Genomic DNA, 24,959 nt, shown 5'->3' with positions numbered 1-24,959 from the left:
GCAAATGAAAGGAATCTGGGCTTGTAAAAATGATAACTTAGCAGTGAAAATGAGAGAAGCTAAAACTCTCATGAGAAAGCTACAGAAATCCCAAATCTATTTTGTGCCAAGGCGCACAAATGGCGACGCAAATGCTCTAGCAACTGAAAAATTAAAAGAGGTAATGGTAGGCATCATTACAGTAAAGCTTCCCTTGTTTCAAGGTAAGTTTCAACTACAAGATGTGCTTTATTTTCTTGAGCATGGTGAGACACCTACACATATGAGTAAGAGTGAGAAAAGGTGGCTGGCTACTAAGGCCACTAAATATCGCTTGATAAATGATGTGTTGTATTACAAAGGAAAGGATGCAGTGCTTAGAAGGGTGCCAACAGCAAAGGAGATTATGGATGTGATTAAGAGCTGCCATGAGGGGGTCTGTGGCAGACATTTTGCTCAAGAAATAACCGGCAGGAAGATTCTCCAAGCTGGTTTTGTGTGGCCTAGTCTACATCGAGATGTGCAACATTGGTGTTGTACTTGTGACGATTGCTAAAAGGCCGGACCAAGGAAGCTAGTGCATGAGGAACAAAATCCCATAACTACATATGGCCCATTTGAGAAATGGGGGATTGATGCAATAGGGCCACTCCCACGAACTCAATCTGGCAAGGAATACATCATAATGGGTGTGGACTACATGACGATGTGGGCAGAGGCTTCAGCAACTAGTAGGATCACAGCCCAAGAAGTGGGAAAATTTTTGTTTGAAAATATTTATTACAGATTTGGCACATCTTTGGAAATTATCTCTGATCGGGGTCCTGGTTTTAGGGCGAACCTAGTAGGGGAGCTAATGGAAAGGCTAAAAATCAAGCACAGGCATTCTACTCCCTACTACCCACAGTGTAATGGTTTGGTCGAAAAAGTGAATGGGCTGATTTGTAAGATAATTACCAAGCAAGTACACATGCACCCCAAGCACTGGGATAAAAAATTGAGCGCAGCTCTTTGGGCTTACAGGACTTCATTTAGAACCTCACTTGGCTATACTCCATTTCACCTCGTCTATGGCCAAGAGGCTTTGCTTCCTATAGAGGTGGAACTGGCCAGTTTGCGTGTTTTAGTAGCCAGTCAAGAGAAGAATCAAGATAAGAAGTTAGAGGAAAGGATCTTGGATCTAGAGAGGCTGGAGTTAGACAGAGAAGTAGCAGTCCAACACTATTCCATGCAGGCTGAAGAGAGGAGGAAGACATTTAATAAGAAGCTGGCTAGCAAACACATAAGGGAAGGATCACTTGTGCTATGCTATGATAACCGCTTTGATAACAGAAAGGATGCTAAACTTGTGTTCAAGTGGGAAGGGCCATTCATGGTCATAAGGATATATCCAAATGGCAGCTATAAGCTAGGTGACATGGATGGGAAGGTTCACAAGACAAGGGTAAATGGATGGCGACTGAAGCCTTATTTTCAAAGAAATATGAACACTTTGGAGCACTCATTCAATGAAGAGCCACCAATGAGGGGGTGCAGTCCTCCTTGCTCTATTGGACCATCATTATCAAGCTAGAGGTATGAATACCTCTAGCCTAAGGGGAGGGCTAATGATTCGGGTTTTTTACAACCTGGATTATTACCACAAAATTTGGCCAAAGCCCCTATCAAGAGCTTACCATATCACTTTGGGTTTACTCTTCAAGCACTAGGTATGCTACATTGCTTCTCGATTATGATAACTCTAGCAAATGGGAGAACAAGTTCTTAGGAGGCATGTCAATGTAAAGGGTAAAAGGAATGGTTATCTTAGTGAAGATGAAAATGGATTACACCTAGGAGTTGAGTGAGTGCATAGATTTTTCAAAGGACTAGCCTCCAACTACACATGGGCTCTGTCTGCACCACTAAGATTTGGAATCTATCACCATCATTAGAGGACACCTCACCCTAGCACACAAGTCAATATCCACGTCATGGTGTTATTTGGATCTTGCACAAAAGCTTACAAGCATGGACCCCTTTTGTCACATGCTTATATGTATTTATATACATATGGGGGACTAAAGTCAAAGCAGCTTTTGGAAGCCGTTTTTTATAATCTCAATAACTCCCAAGAAAAAGCGAATTTCAAGAAAATTCTCGCGATGCTCGATCGGTTTCGACCTGGTCTACAAAGTTGTAGAGTAACTTTTTTCAAATTCCTCACGGATTTGAAGTTACGAAGGCGCAAACTGCTGGTTACATGAAATTTTCTTCTCTCTTTTACCACACCAACTTTCCACTCTATCCTTCTTGTAAATATATTATAATAATGTGCTTTGGCCACCCACCTCTTGTAATCTAGCTCCATTTCTCTATTTTGTCTACCACCACCCTTGGTTTCTTGCATGATGACCAAGGTGGGGACTTGTCCCATCCACTACTCTCCATATTTTCAAAGATGCCATACATCATCTAGGATTATGTTAATCAAGAAGATTAGCTTAATCTAATCCCTCATGGAGGCTATATAAAGAGCCCATGGAGAATGAATATGGGAGGAAGAAGGACAATGACAAGCCCATGAAAGCACTCTAGAATACCCTCATGCTAGTCCATCTCTTTGAGGTGAGCTATGAGTGAGTTCTTTTATTATGTAGCATAATGGCAAGCTTCCTCTACCTCTTCTCCTATTATCTCCCTCTCTTCTCATCTTCTCATTCCATGTAGCATAATGGCAAGCTTCCTCTATCTCTTCTCCTATTATCTCCCTCTCCTCTCATCTCTTACTCTTATATTCTAATATGGTGTCTAGTACATATATTCTCTCTTGTAAATTTGTGTCTTGGTTCTCTTGATTCTCTTTGAGAAAAAGGATGTCCTAGCCCATCCTCCCTTTGGCTAGGTGGTGCCCCTCTTTAGTTCTCTTAGTGAGGATTGGAGGTTGGATGGGTAAGAGGAAACATGTTCATCATTTCATCCCTCAATGGCTATCGGCAAGTGCCAGTGATGGTGTTAGGAAGAGGCCGAGGTAGAGGCCTAGGAGGGCAGACACAGGATCCAATCATATGTTGTACTTGCAGTCATCCAGGGCACATCTCATCACGTTGTCCTGAACGGGAGCAACAATCAAATAGAGATAAGGTAGACCTAAGATGCCCAGAGTGCAGAATCACTCACCTCTTCATTGACTGTCCCAAGAAAAAACCATCCTCAAGCTCAGTTAGCGTGCCATTTATCCCATTGGGACTGTTCGGCGTCGAGAATCTCGATGGGGAGGCCACACCTATCCCATTGCATGTCATGACCCGACAAGCAGGCCGGCATATTGTTGCCAGGTCCGAGCAACCTTGATGCAGCCTCGATCGGGAAGAAGAGCCATAGACAGAGAAAGAAGAAACCCCAAGCTAAGATCATGCTGAAAATCAAGACTGCCACCACTTTGCTTACAGGAAAGAAGGTTACTGACGCGAAGGCAAAAAATTCAGCCCTGAAGACGGTCGAAAAGGGAAGTGCTAGGGTAGGGGAGTACCCGCATCCTAAGCACCAACTAGAGGCTATCGAGAAAGTGAAGGAATGGGTAAGAGAGGCCCAAGAGCACCTAAAAGATGTAGAGCCCATCCTAGAGGACAAGATCGACAGCATAAGCACACCAACTAGAGGCTATCGAGAAAGTGAACGAATGGGTAAGAGAGGCCCAAGAGCACCTAAAAGATGCAGAGCCCATCCTAGAGAACAAGATCGACAGCATAAGCACGCCAGTCTCACCCCCTCGATCGAAAGCAAGAGATGCAACTGCGCAAGAAGCAGAACCACTTAGGCAAAGCCTCGACGCTACATCCTAGAAAATCAATCACACAGCTATTGGCCAGGACAATCTAAAATAGGAGAAAGGCGAGCAGTCAATGACCTCCTCACCACGCTGGTGACCACCCCTATGACGCTGAGCCTGGGAGACCTGCTTAGGTTGCATTCCACCCTATGGCAAGACCTGAAGCAGTGGGTTGAAGGATCACAAGAGCAAGTTTTTGTAGACTTGCATGACCGTGACACAGAGACACAAATACCAAGCCTGATGCTGCACTCTATGCCTAAGTCCTTGCACGTTAATGCTTTTTGGGAAGGCACCGAGACGCATGTGGTCCTACCTGTCTTAGCCCTGGGCGACACAACTCAAAAGGGGATTGTAGACACAGGAGTGGGGGTTAGTGTACTGAGCCACACGGTGCTTCAGATGTGGGGAAACCCGTCTGTGGAGACCGCCAGGTTCAATGTCACACTAGCAAACAGTATGAAAGTAAAACCATTCAGGGTACTTAAAAATTGGCCGATGAAGATCGCGGGTGTCCAATTCTCAATCAACTTTATAGTCATGAAGAGAGTGGACTATGACATCCTATTAGGCCGACCCTGGATGCACAATGCTAGAGTCATCCAGGATTGGGGTAACGGCTTAATCTTCCTGGGCAATAGGACAGAAGTTGTGTAGAGATGGACACATGGAAAACCTCACTAGTCAACTTGAATGTTATCTCTGCAATGCTTAAGGGTAATGCTCAGGTCAAGAATCCCTATGGGCCCTTGACCAAGTATATCCCATGCCAAAAGGATGAGCGAGACTGGATGCATGTCCTTGCTAGGATCGAAGTGCCATTCTCAAATCATGAGGCATACGAACAGACCATCCAAATAGTTGGCAGGACAACAGACACACCCTCCACACCAATCTATATGATGGCAGGAACCCTTTGTGAGCGACCTAAGCCAATCACATTCCAAGTGCCAATTAACAAGAATGAACTCCAAGAGATTCTGAAGTATTTGACTGGCACGCTAGCTGGCAATCGAGCAGTAAACTTCAAGCCACTCCAGGATCTGCTAGATGGACCTAGGTGGCAATGGACCAAGGTGCATGACTTTAACCTCATGTACAATTGGGCCCTTGCTTTTGACCAAAGACAAGAGTTGTGCCAAAACCTAGCGGTCGATGAGCAGCCGGACGAAGATGATTCCACGGATGAGTGCGAAGACTGTCATTCCTTCAATGATGAAAGTAAGGGTGAAATAGACACAGTGGAATACAACACTAAGGGACGAGAAATAGAACAGATACGAGCGGACTCCATGCCACAAGAAAAGGGTGCCTTTACGATGGAACAAGGGGTCATGCACATGGAATGTGACCGTGCATGGTTGGAACACAGAGGAGCCATAGATTTCGAACAAGCAGGTCTAAGCAAAGTCACCCTTTGAACTACAACCGCCAGGAGAAACCACCTCTTCTAGTGAAAATGGTGAGTTCGGTTCTGAGTCGAAAGTGAGCTCAAATAGCAACCTGGAGAGACCTCGACCATCCAATACAAGACGCACCAAGGGGGACCTATCCATCCACCTGAGGCACAAACGGTTGAAGGAAGATAGGGCAAAACAACCTAGGGACACACAAACGAAGGAGCAAAGAAAGCCACAAGATCTCCTGAGGAGATTTACAAAGTTCAAGAAGGCTGACAGGGTAGTGATCCTGTTGGGTACCAAATGCCAAGGGCAAACGAGTGAACCCATCGAGGGACCAGCCAAGATCAAGGAGGTGAACCTAGCACAAGAAGGGGAGGCACCCTGACTGGTCTTAATTGCCGATGACTTGACTGAGGAAGAGGAGACAAGTCTTGTTGCTCTCTTGTGAGAGTATGTAGACATGTTAGCTTGGTCCCTGGAGGAGCTTAAGGGGGTGGATCTGAGTGTGGTGACCCATAACATACCCATGACACCAAACATAACATCGATCAAGCAGCGACCATACCCGATGAATCCAAAACACGCTTGGAGTCAAAGAAGAGATTGACAATCTGATAAAAGCAGGATTCATCTACGAAATCGAGCACACGGACTGGGTGTCACCCATAGTTATAGTAATGAAGAAGAACAAAAAGATTAGAGTGTGTGTCAATTACAAGAAGGTGCTGCCACTAAGAGAGACAATTACCCATTGTCGTACACCAAGCTCATGCTTGAAAGAGTGGCAGGAAAAGAAGCCTACAGCTTCCTAGACGGCTTCTCTGGATACAATCAAGTGCAAGTGCATCTTGCTGACAAGCATAAGACTGCCTTCGCCACCAAATGGGGCGTCTTTGCTTACATAGTCATGCCCTTCGGGTTGACTAATGCCCCATCCACCTTTCAACACCTCATGTGTACCATATTTAAAGACATGCTTGGCAAGGAATTGGAGGTCTTCGTGGATGACTTGTGTGTTCACTCAACCTTGCGAGAAACACTTAGGCAAACTTCAAGCAGTCTTTGAGCGATGTCACCTATATTGTCTCTCCCTGAACCCCTTAAAGTGCTAATTATGGGTGAAACATGGGTGCATCCTAGGGCACGTGGAGTCAAAGAATGGCATTGCCACTAATTTCTTGAAAGTCAGGGTTATTGTTGATCTTCCGCCCCCAATTACTCCTAGAATACATTCAAAATGAAAGAGTGGAGCTTGTATCGTGTGTACTTTATGTTGAAGCAACGCATCTTGGGGCCACCCCCCAAGGTGTAGGAGAGTCGCAGTGGAGCCATAGAAATTAGCCGAGAGGTGCTTCCCTATGTTTGTGCTACAAGCTATTATGCCTATATGTTATGGGATCTCCCTCTAAGGAGAATGGATGGTAAACGTTGGACTATGACCTAATACAAACGCAGAATTGACATGAGCATTTAGTGCAAAGTGAGTCTTAGACACTCCTAGCCTACGAGGCCGTGTGATGAGGTTGTTTGTTGTGTGCATGAGGCCCGGCTAGTACCATAGCTAGTGCCGGCCCATTTTAGGTCCCACCAGTGGTGTGTTTGTCGAGAGCCGTCGATAAGTGGTGGCTCAAAATCTAGGGTTTCTAGGGACCAGATAGTTGATTTATGTCCTCTGACAACAACTGTCAACCCGAAATACAAAAAGAGGAATGTGCTGAGAGGGCTATACAGTGTTTGGAGATTCTAAGGCACTATTCTCCTCAAACAAGCATCCCACTATGCATAATCAGTAGTGGTTCTAATAACCTAAGTGTCATAAGTAGCCCTTTGAGTGCAAGAGGAAGTCTTAGTACTTCCCTTCTTCCAGTCAATCAACCCACTTCGAGTAGGGGTATAGTTTTACCTATACAAACTCTTGTTGTCAATCCGGTTGTAGCCATGGAACAACCCATCACAATTCCAACAGGGACACCGAATTTACCAGCACATTAGGAGAACCTTTTCCCATCTTCCATGGGTTAACAGGGACACCGGATTTACCAACACATTAGGAGAACCTTTTCCCATCTTCCATGGGTTAGCAGAAGAAGATGGAGAACTCCATATTAAGGAGTTTCAAACACTCATGTTTAACTATCGAATCCAAGATTGAGGACACTTAATGATGTTCTTCAATATGACATTAAAAGGAAGGGCGACAATATGGTATCACAGTCTAGAGGCTACTAGCATTGACCAATTCCTCATAGCATTTTGTAGGGAGTTTGCCCCTGAGAGGGGTGGATAGTATTGGTTGCATGTTTTGAATGAAACACAACAAGAGCCAAATGAGAATGTCCATGCCTATGCCAAGAAACTAAAGCAAGTCTTCGCAAACTTAATACTTATATCCCCATTCCACCAGCTATACAGTTGCAATATTTCCTACATGGATTGGATTTCAATATCCAGGTGCAGCTTAGTAGTGTTGCTTTGGCCGACATTGACATTGCTATTACCCCAGCCGAAGGAGTAGAGTCGCATTTGCAAGTGGCTTATGTAGCAAGGATAAATTGGAATGGTAATAATTTGGCACTGACCAACGGGATTCAAGGGGACCCCATGTCAAATGTGAATGGAAGAGGGAGTATCATGCCCAATTTTCCTATGTTACCAGCTCCTCCTAGCCTGACTATGCCTATGGCTAGTCAAATGGGCCCACTGAATGGTGGAAGCCAAACAACGAACCCGAATGTTGTCCTAGTAGGTCACCGACCGATTCCTAATCAAGTAGTTAGGCCGATGGACGACAGACAGATGATCGTGGCTATGAATTGAGTGCCTCTAATGTCCTGGGTGAAGTTAAGGACATGATGAAGCATTACATCGATATGATTTCTGAGCAATATAGACAAATAGCTATGGATGTCAATTTCCTTAAGAAGCAGCAGAATTTGATAGGGATTCGACGCCCTGAAGAGGGTGCCCCCTCAAGATTCAGTTGTAAGTGGTGTGGTGGCCAACATTTCCCTAAGAATTGTCTAAATGTCAAATGTGATATTTGTAGAAAGTCTAGCTACTTAGCTGTTACTTGTTGAAATAATATCAGTTCTCTCCAACAAGGGAGTAAACAGCAAGGTCTAGTTAATCATCGCGCACAAGGGAATAATCTTCAGCAAGATGAGGGACCAAGAACAATATTTCAATGAGGAAAGCCTATTGTAGAGGAGTTGCCTCATGGCAGTGGAGTCAGTCTCATTGAGGTTGTACATGTCAATGACACTGAAACTTCTAACCTACGAGCTGTAACAAGAGGTCAAAAGACTAAAGAGGGTGACAAAGGAAATGTAAAACCTGTCGAGGGAAACCCTAAGTAAGATGCTAGGGGGAAAGCAAGCCCGAAATCATCCTGATATGGAAGATGCTAGGGGGAAAGCAAGCCCGGAATCATCCTGATATGGAAGATGGATCTCTAAGGCCTATTGATAGTAAATTTGATCCTGAGAAGGATAAAGGATTGCTAAGAAAGAAGTCAAAAGTTAAAAAAGAGGCACCAAAGCTGGTCCAAAGACCAAAGGAGAGAATGGTTTGGTGCGAGAAGAGAACTTTGGCTAACTACCATGACTTTAACTTAGCAACTTCTCTTTGAGAAGTTAAACCAAACGTGAATCTCTTGCAATTGATTAAACTGTATCCAAGAGTATGCAAGGAATTCAAGAAAATCCTGCATATTGGGTATATTGTGGAATCTTTGGGCATAGCACAAGTGGGAGAAGATTGGTTTGATCATGCTGAAAAGCATTATTCCAAGGTTCCAGTGTACGTGGATGGAATATTAGTGGAGCACGCTATCGTGGACACTGGATCCTTCGTCAATATCATGAGTTCAGACTTGATGGAGAGGCTAGGTTTAGAAATCCAAAAAGATGGCTCCACGCTTCTTAGGATGGTTGATGATAGTCTAAGGCAACCAAAAGGTTGCATCACTAAATTCCGTGTTACCCTTGCAAGCGTGGAATGTTATCTAGACTTTAAAGTGATAAGGTTCGTAGGACATTCTAGCTATCAAGTTTTGCTAGGCAGGCCATGGATTTTACGAACAGACTGCCAAGTCGATATACATGTTGGTCAAGTGATTCTAGGTAGAGGTGCCAATTGTGTAATAGTGGATGCTTACCTTGAGTCTCCTCGAAGTGAGAGAGCTCCTTTATCCTCCACTGAACTAGAAACAATAGATGATCCATCTGGCAATGAGATGTCATCAAGTGATGGATCTAAAAAAGGGTCCACTACAGAGGACATTTATCAGATCACTTTGAATGAGCCGATAGAGCCTCAACGCTAAACGATTTGTGACCAATCAAATTAGGTTCCATGCTCAGTTCGGAAGAAAGAGAGGACTATGTGTCCTTAATTCAAGAGTTCTGTGACATCTTTGCTTGGAGATATGATGAACTTAGAGGTATTCCTCCCAGTCTGGCTGTGCATACTACTCCTATAAATGAAGGTACCCGTCCTATACGTCAAAAAGTAAGGTGTATGCCTTTTGAACTAAGGGACGACAGGCTATTCGAGGAGCTACGAAAGTTGCAAAAAGTGGGTTTGATCTTCCTGTTCAGCATATTGAATGGTGTTCACCAGTTGTGATCAGAAAGAAGAAAAATAATCAAATCTGATTTTTTGTAGACTTTAGAGAGCTGAATAAACAGATTGTTAAAGGCTACTACCCATTGTCATTTATTGACCAAATTTTGGATCAATTAGCGAGTAGGAAAATATATTCGTTTACGAATTGCTTTGCAGGGTATAACCGACATTTATTACTAAAAACAGTACCTTTGATTAAGACAAGCTAAAAATGACATTTATTACTATCTTCGGTGCCTTTGCATACCATGTGATGGCATTTGGTTTATGTAATGCACCTGGTTCATGGGGCAAAGAAAAATTAACAAAACCTTTGGTGACATCTCCCTAGAGGAGCTGAAAGTATTCATTGACAATTTGGGGGCAGCCACCATAAGAGAAAGGCAGTTGATTATTTTGCAGAAGTGTTTTGAGCATTGCAGATAATTTTGCATAGCTCTCAACCCACAGAAGTGTGTCTTTGGAGTGCCTTATGGGCTATTGTTAGGTCATGTGGTCAGTTCAGTAGGGATTGCGACTGACCCTAAAAAGATCGAGGTCATAGTCACCATGAGTCTGCGGCGTACTCCGAAGGAAGTGCATAGCTTTCTGTCAAATCGGTAGGGTATTATCAGAGGTTTATCAATGCTTTGGCAGAAAGAAAATTTCCATTAATGAACCTATTGTCCTTTAACTGTCAGTTTGCATGGATGATGCTTGCAAAGTATTTGGGGTGAAATGTTTTATATATTTTCAGCAGCAACTATGTATAGCATCAATTGTTGTTTGGCCCAAATTTGGGAGGAAAAGTGGTACCATTCGATAGCTTTTGCTAGTCGAAAGTTGGGCATATCGAAAATTAACTGTATACCTATATGGAGAAGTTGTGCCTTGTGATGGTATTTGTGACCAAAAATTTCAGGCACTCCATTCTTTATGAGAAGGTGGTTTTTTGTACAAAGGCGAAAGGACTTCAATTATTGCTAGTTCAGCCACCTGATCATTTAGAAAAGTGGTTAATCACTTTGCAGGAGTTTGATTACAAGATTAAGAGCAAGCCATCGAAGCTACAAGGCATTGTAGAATGTCTTGTGGATTTTAAAGAGCCAAAAGAGGTCTTGGCTAAAGGAAGTGACATGGAAACATTGTTTAAGATTGATACAGCATCTATTCCCTCGTGGTATGTTGCTATAACTCACTATCTATCTACACGAGAGACTGTAGCTACTCTATCAAAATCTGAGAAGAGGAAAATTAAACAACAAGCATTGAAATTTTCCTTGATTGCAAGAACACTATATCGGCAAGGCGTTGATGATATCTATCGCCAATGTGTGATGCCTAATGAGGTTCCATTTATCCAGGAGGAGTGCCATGAATCTGCTTGTGGGGGGTACTCTGATAGGCGATTGATGGCCCAAAAGGCCTTAAGAGCTGGATATTGGTGGTTATCCATCTTCCAAGATTCATTTGAGTATGTTAAGAGATGCGATTTATGTCAAAGACATGACAGTAGAGAGAATACCAAATAGAAGAGACATTAACTAGGAATGACGACTTGAAGGAAATAAAACTTTGTGGGTCATCCTATTACCCCATCGTCTACTACTCAAAACAGATATATTATAGTAGCCACTAATTACTTTACAAAGTGGTCAGAAGCACAGACGACAAGGCATGGGACACTGCAAAAGAGGCTGCCAATTTCCTACTTGAGCAGATCATCTACCGTTTTGGTACACTAAAGAAAATAGTATCTGACTGTGGAACTCACTTTTTAAATAAAGTGATTAAAAGTCTGACTGAAGCATGGAAAATCAAGCATAACAAGATGACCCCCTATAGTCCGCAAGCAAATGGACATGTTGAAAGTACAAATAAGTAGCTTGTGGGTATCATGTCCAAGATAGTCTCCGAAAAGAAACGGGACTGGGATACAAAATTAAATGTGGCGGTATGGGTGTATAACACGATGTTTAAACAAGTCACTGTCCACACCCCATTCAAATTATTTTATGGGAAGGAGTGTTTCTTGCCCTTAGAAATTGAGTTGCCGACCATAAGATTCGCAATCAATCATTCTTTGGGTGACGAGGATGCCCTATTCTAGTGTTTTACGGCTATAGCCCACTTAGATAGGCTCAAATTGCAGAGTTTGTTGCACTAGGAACTGGCTAAGCGTTGAATGAAGCGACTGCATGATCTAAAAGCAAAGAAATATACCTTTAAGAAAGGACAATTAGTCCTATATTATCATGTGCATAGGGAGCTATTTCTTAGGAAGCTAGAATCTAGATGGGATGGCCCTTACAAGGTAGTTAGGATATGCAAAAATAAGTCCACGGCTTTACTGGCTGATCTACAGGGAGTAGAATTTAAAAATAAGGTTAATCTTAATAAGATTAAACATTATTATTGTTTAGTATGCTAACGCGCTAAATGCATTATAATTCCATGCTAGGGCTAATTTGAAACCTGCAGGAGAGCTTAAATTGATTGATGGGGCGGTTAATCCCTTATTTGGAGCGCCCATATCTAGAGCAAAGATATCGTCAGGATTTTCAACCATCATAAGAGACACTTGTGTGCATACATGGGAGCTCACTTCCTCATTTCCATTGGCCACTTGAACCCTAGGAGGTTGCTGTAATTCAATAGAAACACATGTCAAACGGCCAAGAGTTGATTTATTCACAAAATTGTGTGTGGTGCCACTATCTATGAGGATGTATACACTCTTGCCATCAATGTTACCATGTACTCGTAGGGTGTTCGTACTCCTAGAAGCTTATCTGGTGGAGAAAGGATACAAAGTGATTGAGCAAGAAGACAGTACCTTTGTGTGGGATATCAAAGTTTTCTACCATCACTGCTTACAAATTTTGACAAGCATCCTTATTGAGTTTAATGAAGAAGGTGGGATGGAGCCGTCAGTTCATCCTCTAAGTATGTTGAATTTTGACTATCATAATTATGAATAGGGGAGTTCTTAATGGCTAGTTGTGTACACCCATTGTGGATGTACACGTTATACTTTGATGGAGCATCCAGGGGCCCTTATAAAAAAGGGAGTGTTGGAGTAGTTATCCGAGATCCCTGACGTAGAGTTACAATGAAATTAGATGTTTATCTCAGGGTAGGATTCACCTGATGGTCTTATGAGATGAAAATGTGTTTGAGTACTGGTTGCATCATGTTTAATTGTTGCTTATCAGAAAACTCTAATCTCCTAATGATTTACATGCGCTATATAAATCTCACAAAACCCAAAACGCGATTTTTAAGGGTAAAATGATAGTTTAATCATTTCGGGTGGGTTAAATGTGTTCCTATGGGAAAAATGGAAAGTAAATTTTTATTTTAATATGCTGAAATGATTGGTATAAGGAAAATCAAAAAATAATAGTGATTATTATCAAATAAATACATAAAAATAAGAAAAAATAGGAAAAATAAAAATATGCTTCATAAAAATAAGAAAAAATATAATGAGTATTTGTGAATGTATGGTAGTGGCAGAGCATGAGGTTTAGCCTCATTTTTCCCTATCTCTTTGTCAAAGTTCGTGATTTATCACTTTTTCAACATCAAAACATGATAAAATGAACCCCTACACCTATGCAATAAAAGCACTACCTAAAAATAGGGGGTGGGGTGTTTCAATGATGCATTTTGGATGTTGTTTATTGCTGATTTTGCTGATGCAGATCATGATATAGGGTTCATCGTAGTTTAATTAAGAGGACAGTACATGAGCGTTGTCTCGATACTATCCTTACATCACCGCAACAAGTTAGTAAATGAGCATTGGAAAGCTTGGTTGTGTGTGACATATTTCTGATTGAAAATTATGTTTGAGCACATTAGAATCATCCACTTTTTCATATGCATATCAGCCATGGTATGAGAATATGAAAAACTAGATGCATAGCACATGTTTTCGGTTATGATGACCTATGCTTGAGTATGTGAGACAACCTAAACTGTAGGCTAGTCAATTGTTTTTGGGAATTTTTTGGTAAGGACACATGGTATCTCTTGGAATATGTTCAAAATGAAAGAATGGAGCTTGTATCATGTGTACTTTATGTTGGAGCGACGCATCTTGGGGCCAATCCCTAAGGCATAGGAGAGTCGCAGAGTGGGGCCATGGAAATCAATCGAGAGGTGCTTACCTATGTTTGTGCTATGAGGTATTATGCCTATATGTTATGGGATCTCCCTCTGAGGAGAAGGGATGGTAAACATTGGACTATGACCTAATACAAACACAGAATCGACATGAGCATTTAGTGCAGAGTGAGTCTTAGATGCTCCTGGCCACACGGCCTACGAGGCCATGTGGTGGGGTTGTCTGCTATGTGCATGAGGTCCGGCTAGTGCCATAGCCAATGCCAACGGCCCATTTTAGGTCCCATCACAAGAAGAAAAAGTTGAATTCCTATTGTCATCACTATGGTAAGAAGGGACATTTGTGCAAAGAAAATAGTTAGTAGCTTTGAGGAAGAAGGAGAAGAAGAAGAAGCAATAGGATACAAACTCGTCCAATGAGTCATCATCCTCCTCCAACTCCAACTTGAATCCTCTAGCCAAGACTAAGGTGCAGAAAAGATCATCCTCTTTAGACCAAGGAAAGGGCTTGGCAGCTCTCCCTTTCTATTGCTTTCTAGTACAAGTGATGTGGCCATCCCTCTCAACTCTCCAATGCCAAAGAGGGAGTGTGAGAGGATAGTGAAGTGGGGCCAAAGAGCCTCATCTATACAAGTATATTGGTGCATAAGTTCCCGAGCAAGATATCCCTAACACATTAGGCAACTTCAAATTCTAGAGCTGGGATTGACATCCAAGTTCATGATTGGCTATTCTTTGACAATGAGCAGGATTGGCTCGTCAAAGAACTCACATGAGGAAACACTTTGGTGGTCTTACCCAAATATGGGGAATCCATGGTCATGTATGTTCAAAGGCATTTTTGACAAGGCGGTCTTGTATGCTACTATGAGATATTGTTGAGAGACACAAAGTTATGTTATGACTCTTCTCTATTTTTTATTTGTTGATATGATCAACATCAACATCAAGTTCTCTCGATGCACCTTTATGGTGGCTTGCTCACCCACTGCTTTGGTATCCATGGTTCTAGTTTGGTGCTTCTTTGACCTATGGACTAGGATTATCATTTATCATTGTATCATTGTATCAAATTACCCATAATCTAAAAGAAGGTATTAGTAGACAGCTCATGTGTGACCCATGCCGAGCATAGATATGTATTTTAGGCATTTTATTAGGGCATTTATGATGCTTATTTGGGGCATAACCTGCTACTATTTTGGCATTATTTTTGTCCTTATATAGAGGGCTCACTATAGTACGCATCATTATTGTGTTTGGTATATGGATTCCATTTCTCGAGTATTCTTATAAGTTCTCTTCTTTGCATGTTCTTTTTTGTTTTTCACTATCAACATCTATTATACTTCCATTGCTGCATCCACTTCTGACATTGAAAGCATGTGACAACAAAGGAGCCATAGAGTAAGTCAAGAGATCTATGCTAAGATCAGGAAATCGGGAGTAGAAATAGATCTTTTAGTAGGAGATACATTGATAAACATGTATGGAAAATGTTGCTTGTGTATAGAAAGGTGGAGCATGTTTAACAACCTACTTGTTTGAGACATTGTCTCATAGACTACAAGGTTAAAGGCATATATTGAGGACAACCATGAGGGTAATATGGCTCTACAATGTTTTGAGAAAATGAAAGAATGGGGTACGTGTATAAATATTATCCTACTTTTTCTCTAACTAAAATCTTGTGATACTATGCAAGCCTTAAAAACATGTCAAAAGGTGCATGTTGATGTAATTCACAAGGGATTAGAAATTACGCTTTTTCTACGTACCATACTCGTTGGTATCTTAAATTACTAAAGGTGGAGTAAAAGGCTCAACCTCCACCTATTCCTATAATGGAGGCCATATAATAAGTAAAGATATTCATTCTTTTGACATGACACATGAATTATTACTATTAGTACTACTTTTGTCTAGTGTTATGTAGTAGTGATGCTCTTGTTGTTTGATATTGCATTTTGTTGCTAACTCTTAAAATTTGTTGTATTAAGCAATTAGTTTATATTGTGTCTTGGTGCTCAAGAAGCTCTAATTTATTCATTTCTTATTATAAGCTCAGGGTCTCTATTTGTGCAATGTAGGAGTTTTGCTTATAAGCAAGGTATATGTTGTTTGTTAATTTTGTGGCTTGGTGTTTAAACAGCTCTAATTTATCCCGTTGGTGTGACAAGCTTAGGGTCTCTATTTCAGCACTCTAAGAATTTTTCTTATATGAAATGGATATGTTCATTTATTCATATTGTGTCAATGGGAGAGATTTTTCAAACTAGTCCTAATTGTAGTGATGTTTGATCAATGGCCTATAGTCTACATGTAGTGATAAAGTTGACAAGAGACAATGGAAGTTGTTTGCTTGGAGTTGACCCAAAGAGGTCAGATCAAGTACACAATAATCTTGAGTGCTTTCAATGTCTTAATCATATACCATTTGATCCCTATTGGTGGCTTTTATTGCTTTCTATATATTGTTGGTGCTGTTGTAACTTTACCACATTGTGGTGGCAAGGTATGATGTCTTTGATGAAATATGTGTTTTCTATGTGGGTAGAGTCTATTAGTTTGGATTCTAGAGGAATTACACTCATATTCTCCATGTTCCATCATAGGTTGTACGAGTTTTCGTTTTTGCTAAAGATTATGAGGCTAAGGAAGCTAGGGTTGTAGGTGTTGATATGGTCAAGTTGATGATTTGATCGCCATGATACTACAAAGTAAGCCATTTTAGTTTTTTCATGTTTACTAGCTACTATTGTTTTATGTGACACAGTTTTTCTTATCTTAATTCTTCCTCTCAAGTAATGGCTTTAATGAAAATGTTCTACTTTGGCACATAAACATTTCAGGTAGAGTCAAGATTGATATTGACAAATGTGTTGATGCCTAGGATTAGCATGGTCATTTTCTTGAGCTCCTAAGATCAACATGTAATTTTAGAAAGTTATGACAAAACTTCAAAATTTTAGGTAATCTTTATAGTCACAATCTTTATTTAGAACTTAGATTGTTAAGGTCATGTGTGTGTGCTTATGTATGCAATTGTATGAGTGCTTACATGATGGTTATGAATTTGGCCCAGTCAAGTGCTAATTTTGGTGTCTTTTCTATGTTTATTTTTAATAGAATATTGAAAATTTATTGGCCTAAGTGAAGACATTTGAGCATATTACTTTCTAATTTTCCCATTACAACATACGAAATTCTTTTGAAATTTTGAGGAAAAAAGTGAAAAAATGAGTGTTTTCATTATTGTTGTTATCCTTAACAAAAACCAAGTATGCAAAAATATTTTTTTCAATACATTGGAAAGAACTAAAGCTAACACAAGAGAGACTAGTTCTCCCTAATGCTTAACATACAAAACATGAATTTTTTTCCCTATGCTCTTAAGTAATCTTCTTTTTATAATGTCCACCACTCCACAATTGCAAGTGCAATGGGACCAAGGTACACCCAACCAAACATCACAGATGTCAAGCAGCATGATGTAGAACTCCTCAACATGTATATAACTTTGAATATGAATCCTCAATTTCCCAATTATGGGTATAATAAGTTTAGCAAGCCCTAGGTATCCAAGCCTTCTCATGCACATGCATTAAGGAAAATCAAGGCAGTTTGATCTCTCACTTTGCCCAAAGCCTTGCAGACTACACAACCTTGCCGCATCTAAATTGAGCTTCTCACATACCATATCTGGCATCAAGTCGACCATTTGTTTCTTCTTCTTAGCTTGCTACTCAACTTTACCATTGGCTACCCTCTTTTTATTTAGGTAGTCATGTGCCCCTAACCCTCGTAATCTCAAATAAAAAACTTGTTGTTGGCAGCCTTGAAAGCTTCATATTGCTCTTATATTTTACCAGTTTTTCCTTGCTACTTGTTTGTTATAAATTTGGAGCCCTGGTGAGGAGTTGAGAATTACACCATGAGTTGATTCTAAGGGGCTAGAAGACATAAGTTCTTTTGGCCAGCACACTGATTGATATGTATGGGAAAATTCTTGCTCTTATTACTAAAGCACAATGAATGTTTGACTTCTCGTTAGATCAAAATGTAATTGTTCTAGCTAGTGCACAATATTTGATTTGAAGTGTTCTTATCAAGGTCAATCAGTTAGATAGAGTTGAAGAAAATGAAATCAAAACATTGAAACATTTGGATTTGGAATATGCATTCTACATGGATTCTTATCTCTAGAATACATTAACTATCCTGGCTAGTTATTTGCCTAGTTTCTAGATCCAACCATTGTAGTTAATGTGGACCTTTTATTTGTTATTTTTGGGAATTTAGATCAGCAGCATTTATGGGGTCAATAATTGAGGGCTAAAAAAATAGAGTAATAGTCAATGCCATGTGTCTATTGATTTCATTCACTTACTAGTAAGGTGTCCTTGTACTGTATTAGTAGGAAATAAGAATATCCTTTAAGGGAAAATGTGGATTCATTTTTAGGGAAAATCTAGCCTCCCAATTGCCACTCCACATTCAACTGACTAGCAACCTTCTTTTGCATGCCAGTGACATGAGATTGTGAGCTAGTGACCATTCTCTATACAATTGAATTTGTGTTTTGCTATCCAGCTCCCTTTTAGGTTTGCATGTGGCTCTTGTTCATGGTTTATAGCCTAGGCAAGTTTGCATTTTGCTCATGTAAACCCTACTATAGCTGCATTTGCTGTCATACAAGCTGACTTACTCATTTCCACTCTCTAAGGCACATGGCGATTGCAACTCATCATCTTTTTCACTCATACAACCCCTAAGGATTGTGTTTTGCTCCCTTTACAATGCAAATTCCCTTGCGGTGGTGCTATCACCTGATCAACTATAGTAGTGTATTCATCTTAAAGTTTTGTTCCATTATATTAGCATGATTCATTCAACATGATTCAATCCTCATCATTTTTCATTCATGTTCTTCTTGTGTATTTCTAATTTTTATTTTCTTATTATTTACCATACACTCTCATATTTCTCACATAAACCTTTCTCTCTTCCATATGGTATGAGTGCAAGTAGTCCCATCATTTTTGTTGACATCGTATGAGAGTAGAGGCTCTTAGAGAGCTAAAGATCCTCTTCATTAAAGAAGGCAAACAAAGTTTGTGGGTTTGGCAACACCTTAAAATTTCCCCCTATTTTTGCTTCATTATCAAGAGACACCCTTCTCTCGTTGAGAAATATAATCATTAAGTGTATTTCTTTTACTTAGTTTCCATTTTTTTTCATATGTAAAGCCCTAAAACATTGGGTGCCCATCTTCTAGGGTGCTACCCAAGACTATTCAATGCCTATAATTAGGGCACACACTTCATTCATCATCTGTCCATTAGATCATAATCTCTTATTCCATCATTCTCCTCTTCGTTCTTTAGCCTCTTCACTGTTGTTTGCACCCCAACACAAAGAACATCTCAATGTGTGGAGAACTATCTTGTGTTGTCTTATGTTGATGCCCTATTCCATCATCTTCAAGCTGTATTTTTGGGGCGGATCTGGCTACCTAGCTACTACTCCACCTCCAACTCGCTAGCAATCTTCTTCTACATGGTGGTGACATAAAATTTTGTATTGATGACTATCTATCTCCCTTTTGACTTTGCATGTGACTCATATTCATAGTTTACACCTTGGGTAGATCAATTTTTTATTGATGCAAACCCTAGTGCAACTATGTTTGCTATCATAGCAAGTCACCCTATTGTTTTCCACCCTTTAGAGCACACAACAATTGTTGGAACCCGTCTTTTTCACTCAAATATTCCTTGAGGACTGTGTTTTGCTCCCGCTATAGGTATCCTTCACATTCTAGTAATTACTTTGATATCTTACTACCCTAAGGGCTAGGTTTTGCTTCCTTCACAGTGCAAATTCATTTCATATTATACCACCTAATCAGCAGCATGATCACTAGGATAGTGCAATCATCTCAAAGCTTTGAACCCTTATATCAACATTATTTGATTATCACCATTCTCCATTCTTGTTTTCTATTTCTGAGTTCTCTTCTCAGTGTTTACCTTATATCATATTTCTCCTTGCAAACCTTACTCCCTCTCTAATATGGTATGAGTGCATGCTATTCTCTCATTTTTCTTAACTACTCTTACACTCTATTTGTTCATATTGATACCCTCTAAGTCTAAATGCATGTTCATGATGGAAAGCACCTATGGGCATCAACCTTTCACTCTTTTGGATAGGCATTTGATTAGCTTAGATAGTCAGATATGAAGTCTGGGAATAAAAATATTTCCAAGTATTGTTGTTGCTAGATCTAGTATAGATCTACTTCAATATATTGTACACAAATCTATGTTGTTGCTCTCATGTGTACCCTGAAATTGTAAAAAAATATTGTAAACCACTATTTCTTTCAGTAACCTCCTATTGTATATTATCCTGCCTTAGAGCTATTGTCATTTTAGTGTTGGTTGTGAGAATAAGGTATTCTTCAAGAACTTTCTAATTATGCTAAAGCTATGATCTACTGCTATGTATGATGCAACCAAAAACTCTTGAGGTGTTATATGTGAACAAATTGGAATGTTGGAATCGTCACAATATCATTAAATACGAAACAATCATGATCATGACTTATGCTATAGATAGTGTGGCAAATGTATGAGCTGAATGTAGCTACCTCTATCCATATTAGATTAAGCCTAAAATCCTACAATCCAACTACTTGAGATATGCATTCAACTTCTTGTCATGGAGAGCATATATTTAGAGTGGTCACTTTAGATCAAGAAAAAAACTTGGCATTTTTGTGTAAGCATGTACAAGGAGATGGCATTTGCTATTCTCTTACCTCAATAAAGATGAGTCATCTAAATTATGAAGTGATTGAGATCTACAAGTTGGAATTACCTCAAAGAAAGATAAAATATAATTTTGTTAAAAACCAATGAGCATACTTTTTATATCTCTACTATAACAATGCTTCAACAAGTATTCAAGCATAAATTAGTTTAGCATCCTTGTACATCATATCAGATTTTCCAAATATCATCTTAGTTGTACCTTGTGCTACACCTTCAAAACTACATGCTCTAAATGCTTGACGTGTCAGACTTTAATAAAATATTACTTTTAAGAGTCTTACATGTCAAGATTTGGGAGAGAAGGAAGGAGTCTCACTTGTAGCTTTCTTGCTTGCACAATGGGGGAATACACACAGAGGTGGAGGCTGAAAACAGTTTTCCTCTTCTTAGTTGTGTAAGCCAAAAAGAACTCTCATACAAAGAAATAGAAGAACCTTATATATGGGTCTCAAACCAAAGACAACTAACTAAGGTGGCATACTAACTGAGCCACGAACTAGAGTAGATAAGGATAGCTGTCGTCTAGCTATTATTCATGGGCGGTGTACCAACCGCATCTGCAAAACTGACACGTCGGTGACATAAATGCACAACGGTCACCCTGGCATATCACGAGTGGAGCTCGATATCTCAACATTACAACTATTGTAGCAAACATACTTGCTATTCTGAACACTATTGCCTACTGAGAGCTGAAAAGGTGAGTGGGTTGCCTCTTATCCACCTAGCCAATCCTCACTAAGAGAGCTAAAGAAGGGCACCACCTAGCCAAAGGGAGGATGGGCTAGGACATCCCTTTCCTCAAAGAGAATGGAAAGAACCAAAACACGTCACGAGAGAGAATTTGTAGCCCATCTTAAAGGAAATGAAGATGATGGAAGGTTAAGAGAGGTGATGGCTCCTAATTTCTCCCATGAACATATATATAACATGAGGAAATAAGGATTCCCCACCAATAGAGCATATGGCAATTCTTACTTAATAAGTTTAAGTATGAATGTAGAGGGAGAATTAGAATAGAGTACATATGATCTAGACACCATATTAGAATATGAGAGAGAGAGAGAGAGAGAAATGAGAAGAGAGGGAGACAAGAGAAGAAGAAGTAGAAGAAGCTTGCCATTATGTATTCATGGAATGCTATATAATAAAAGAGACTCACTCATATCTTACCTCAAAGAGATGGACTGGCATGAGGGTGTTCTAGAGTGCTCTTATGTGCTTGTCATTGTCTTTCTTTACATCTCTATGGGCACCTTATATAGCCTCCATGAGGGATTAGATTAATCTAATCTTCTTAATTAACATAATCCTAGATTATGTATGGCATCTTTGAAAATATGGAGAATAGTGGATGGGACAAGTCTCCACCTTGATCATCATCCAAGAAGCCAAGGGTGGTGGTAGACAAGTTAGAGAAAGGGAGCTAGATTACAAGATGTGGGTGCCAAAAGCACATTATTATAATATATTTACAAGAAGGATAAAATGGAAAGTTGATGTGATAAGGGTGAAAGAGAGAAGAAAATTGTGTGCAACCAGTAGTCTACGCCTTCGTAACTTCAAATCGGTGAAGAATCTGAAAAAAGTTTCTTCTGCAACTTTGTATACCAAGTCAAAACTGATCGAATTGTGTGGAAATTTTTTGACATTTTCTTTCCTCTAGGATTTATTGAAATTATAATAAATAGCTTCCAAAATTTGCTTTGACTTTAGTTCCTTATATATATATATATATATATATAAGCATGTGACAGAGGGGGTCCATGCTTATAAGCTTTTGTGTAAGATCCAAATGACACCATGATGTGGACATTGACTTGTGTACAAGGGTGACGTATCCTCTAATGATGGTGATAGATCCCAAATCTTGGTGATGCAGGTAGAACCCATGTGTAGTTGGAGGCTAGTCCTTTGAAAAAATCTATGTACTCACTCAACCCCTAGGTATAATCAATTTCCATCTTCACTAAGATAACCCATCCCTTTTACTCTTTACATTGACATCCCTCCTAAGAACTTGTTCCCCCACTTGCTAGAGTTATCATAATCGAGAAGCAATAATGTAGCATACCTAGTGCTTGAAGAGTAAACCCAAAGTGATACGGTAAGGCTCTTGATAGGGGTTTTGGCTAAATTTTGTGGTAGAAATCCAGTTTGTAAAAAACTGAGATATTGTGCTTCAATGCTATTATATCTATTGGGCTCTATTAGGCCACTACTATGAATATCTTCTATTATAATTTACATATAGATTACCTACAGCTTTGGACAAACCAAATTCCATTAGACAATCATAAATTGCTTGATAAAATGGCATTGGTAGATAGGTAATTACATGACAACTATCATACTCAAGAAGATGAAGGACATAAATTTGATATAGGAGTATAAAGAGGAATTGGTTCAAAAGAAAAAGCAAGCTAGTTGTGCCATAGACACAAAATCTTTGAGAGAAGGGAAGGCCATCTCAACCACCTCCTCTCAAGTTCCAACTTCTAGCCACACCTGAAGCAATTAGCTCAGCATCTACTTTCCTTCCCTCTATCTAAGTAGCTCCTTGCCTTGTCTTTCCTTACCATAGAAGTAGCTTTTTTGCTAGAATTGAGAGATGCTTCAAGATCCACTTGGGAGGGAAAGCTCTATGCTAGTAGAAGGGCAAGTCTCCAAGTAGGATTAAACTACAATGGGACAACAAGCATTCCATGTCTCCAACCTTAGAAGGATCACTGCAAAATCTAAGCACAATTTTCCACTTTAAAATTTGATTGGCCATGTTTTATTGAATTGTACAGAAGGACCCATGAAAATACACCTAGTGACAAGATACTGTCCTATCTTGTCAGACCATGCTCTAGGTGCTTGCTTCAAGCCATACAAGGCTTTCTTCAACCTGCAAACAAACTCAAGATGAACAGCATGCACATAACCTGGTGGCTGCTCCATATAGACCTCTTCTTGCAAATCACCATGCAAGAAGGCATTCTTTACATCCATCTGATGTAAAGACCATCCCTTTGATGCAGCCATAGCAATGACTGCTCTTACGGTTGCCATCCTTGCAACCGGACTGAATGTTTCTTCATAGTCAATGCCATATGTTTGTGCATACCCCTTGACTACTAATCTTGCCTTGTATCTGTTCACAGAACCATCTGCATTGTGCTTCACCTTATAAACCCACTTACAGCCAATTGCATTCTTATCTTTAGGCAAAGGTACCAACTCCCATGTAGCATTTGCTTCCAAGGCATCCATTTCTTCATCCATGGCTTTCTCCCATTTTTCTTTTCCCATGGCTTGCTCAAAAGAAGTGGGTTCTGGTTCCTGTATCACTTTGGCTATATATGCATAGTGAATAGCTGTAAATCCATCATATTTTAGCCTATCCACAGGATACCTAGCTTTGGTAGACCTACGCAAAGTAGGCTCACTTCCAGGTGCTCTCAAAATATCCCTGGTCTTCCTTACTCCAGGTGTAACAATAGAAGGAATACCCAACTCATCATCAATGCTCTGTTCTGAGCCACTGGATTCACCATCCACATAAGAGTGACCTACATTCACATCAAACATGGGCTGATCTACCTTCTCTTTTCCTTTTCATGATACCTGCATACCACTATCTACATTGCTTTGAGAAGATTCTCCTGATCTTAGTCTGCCTCTCCATGGCGAAGAATGTGAACCACTGCTAGAGGACACTCCAGGTCCACTAATATCTTGTGACTGCTGCTGTGAATTCTATGTAGCATTACCATTTTGTGCATCTACATTATCAATCACAATTACTGGTTTATACCAGCTACTCATCTCATCAAAAATAACATCTCTGCTCACTGTAAACTTACGAGTAGAAGGGTTATAGCATCTATACCCTTTCTGCTGCAAAGAGTAACCAATAAAGATGCACTTCTCAGCTTTTGGATCCAACTTGGATCTCAACTCATCTGGCACATAAACATAGGCAATGCAACCAAAAATTTTCAAATGAGAAATATCTGGTTTCCTACCAGTATACCTCTCCTCTGGAGTCATCCCATGTATTGCTGCAGTGGGAGTCCTGTTCATTATGTAGACTGCTGTAGCAACTACCTCAGCCTAATAAAAATCTCTGGCAGGTCTTTTTCATTGAGCATGGCATGAGATACCTCTCCAATATGCCTGTTTTTCCTTTTTGCAATTCCATTT

Source organism: Lygodium microphyllum, chromosome 24, assembly GCF_053477565.2.
Source record: "Lygodium microphyllum isolate KBCC chromosome 24, Lygodium_microphyllum_v1.1.10, whole genome shotgun sequence".
In the NCBI taxonomy this organism is placed as follows: Eukaryota; Viridiplantae; Streptophyta; class Polypodiopsida; order Schizaeales; family Lygodiaceae; genus Lygodium; species Lygodium microphyllum.
Note: the sequence above shows the minus strand (reverse complement) of the source record.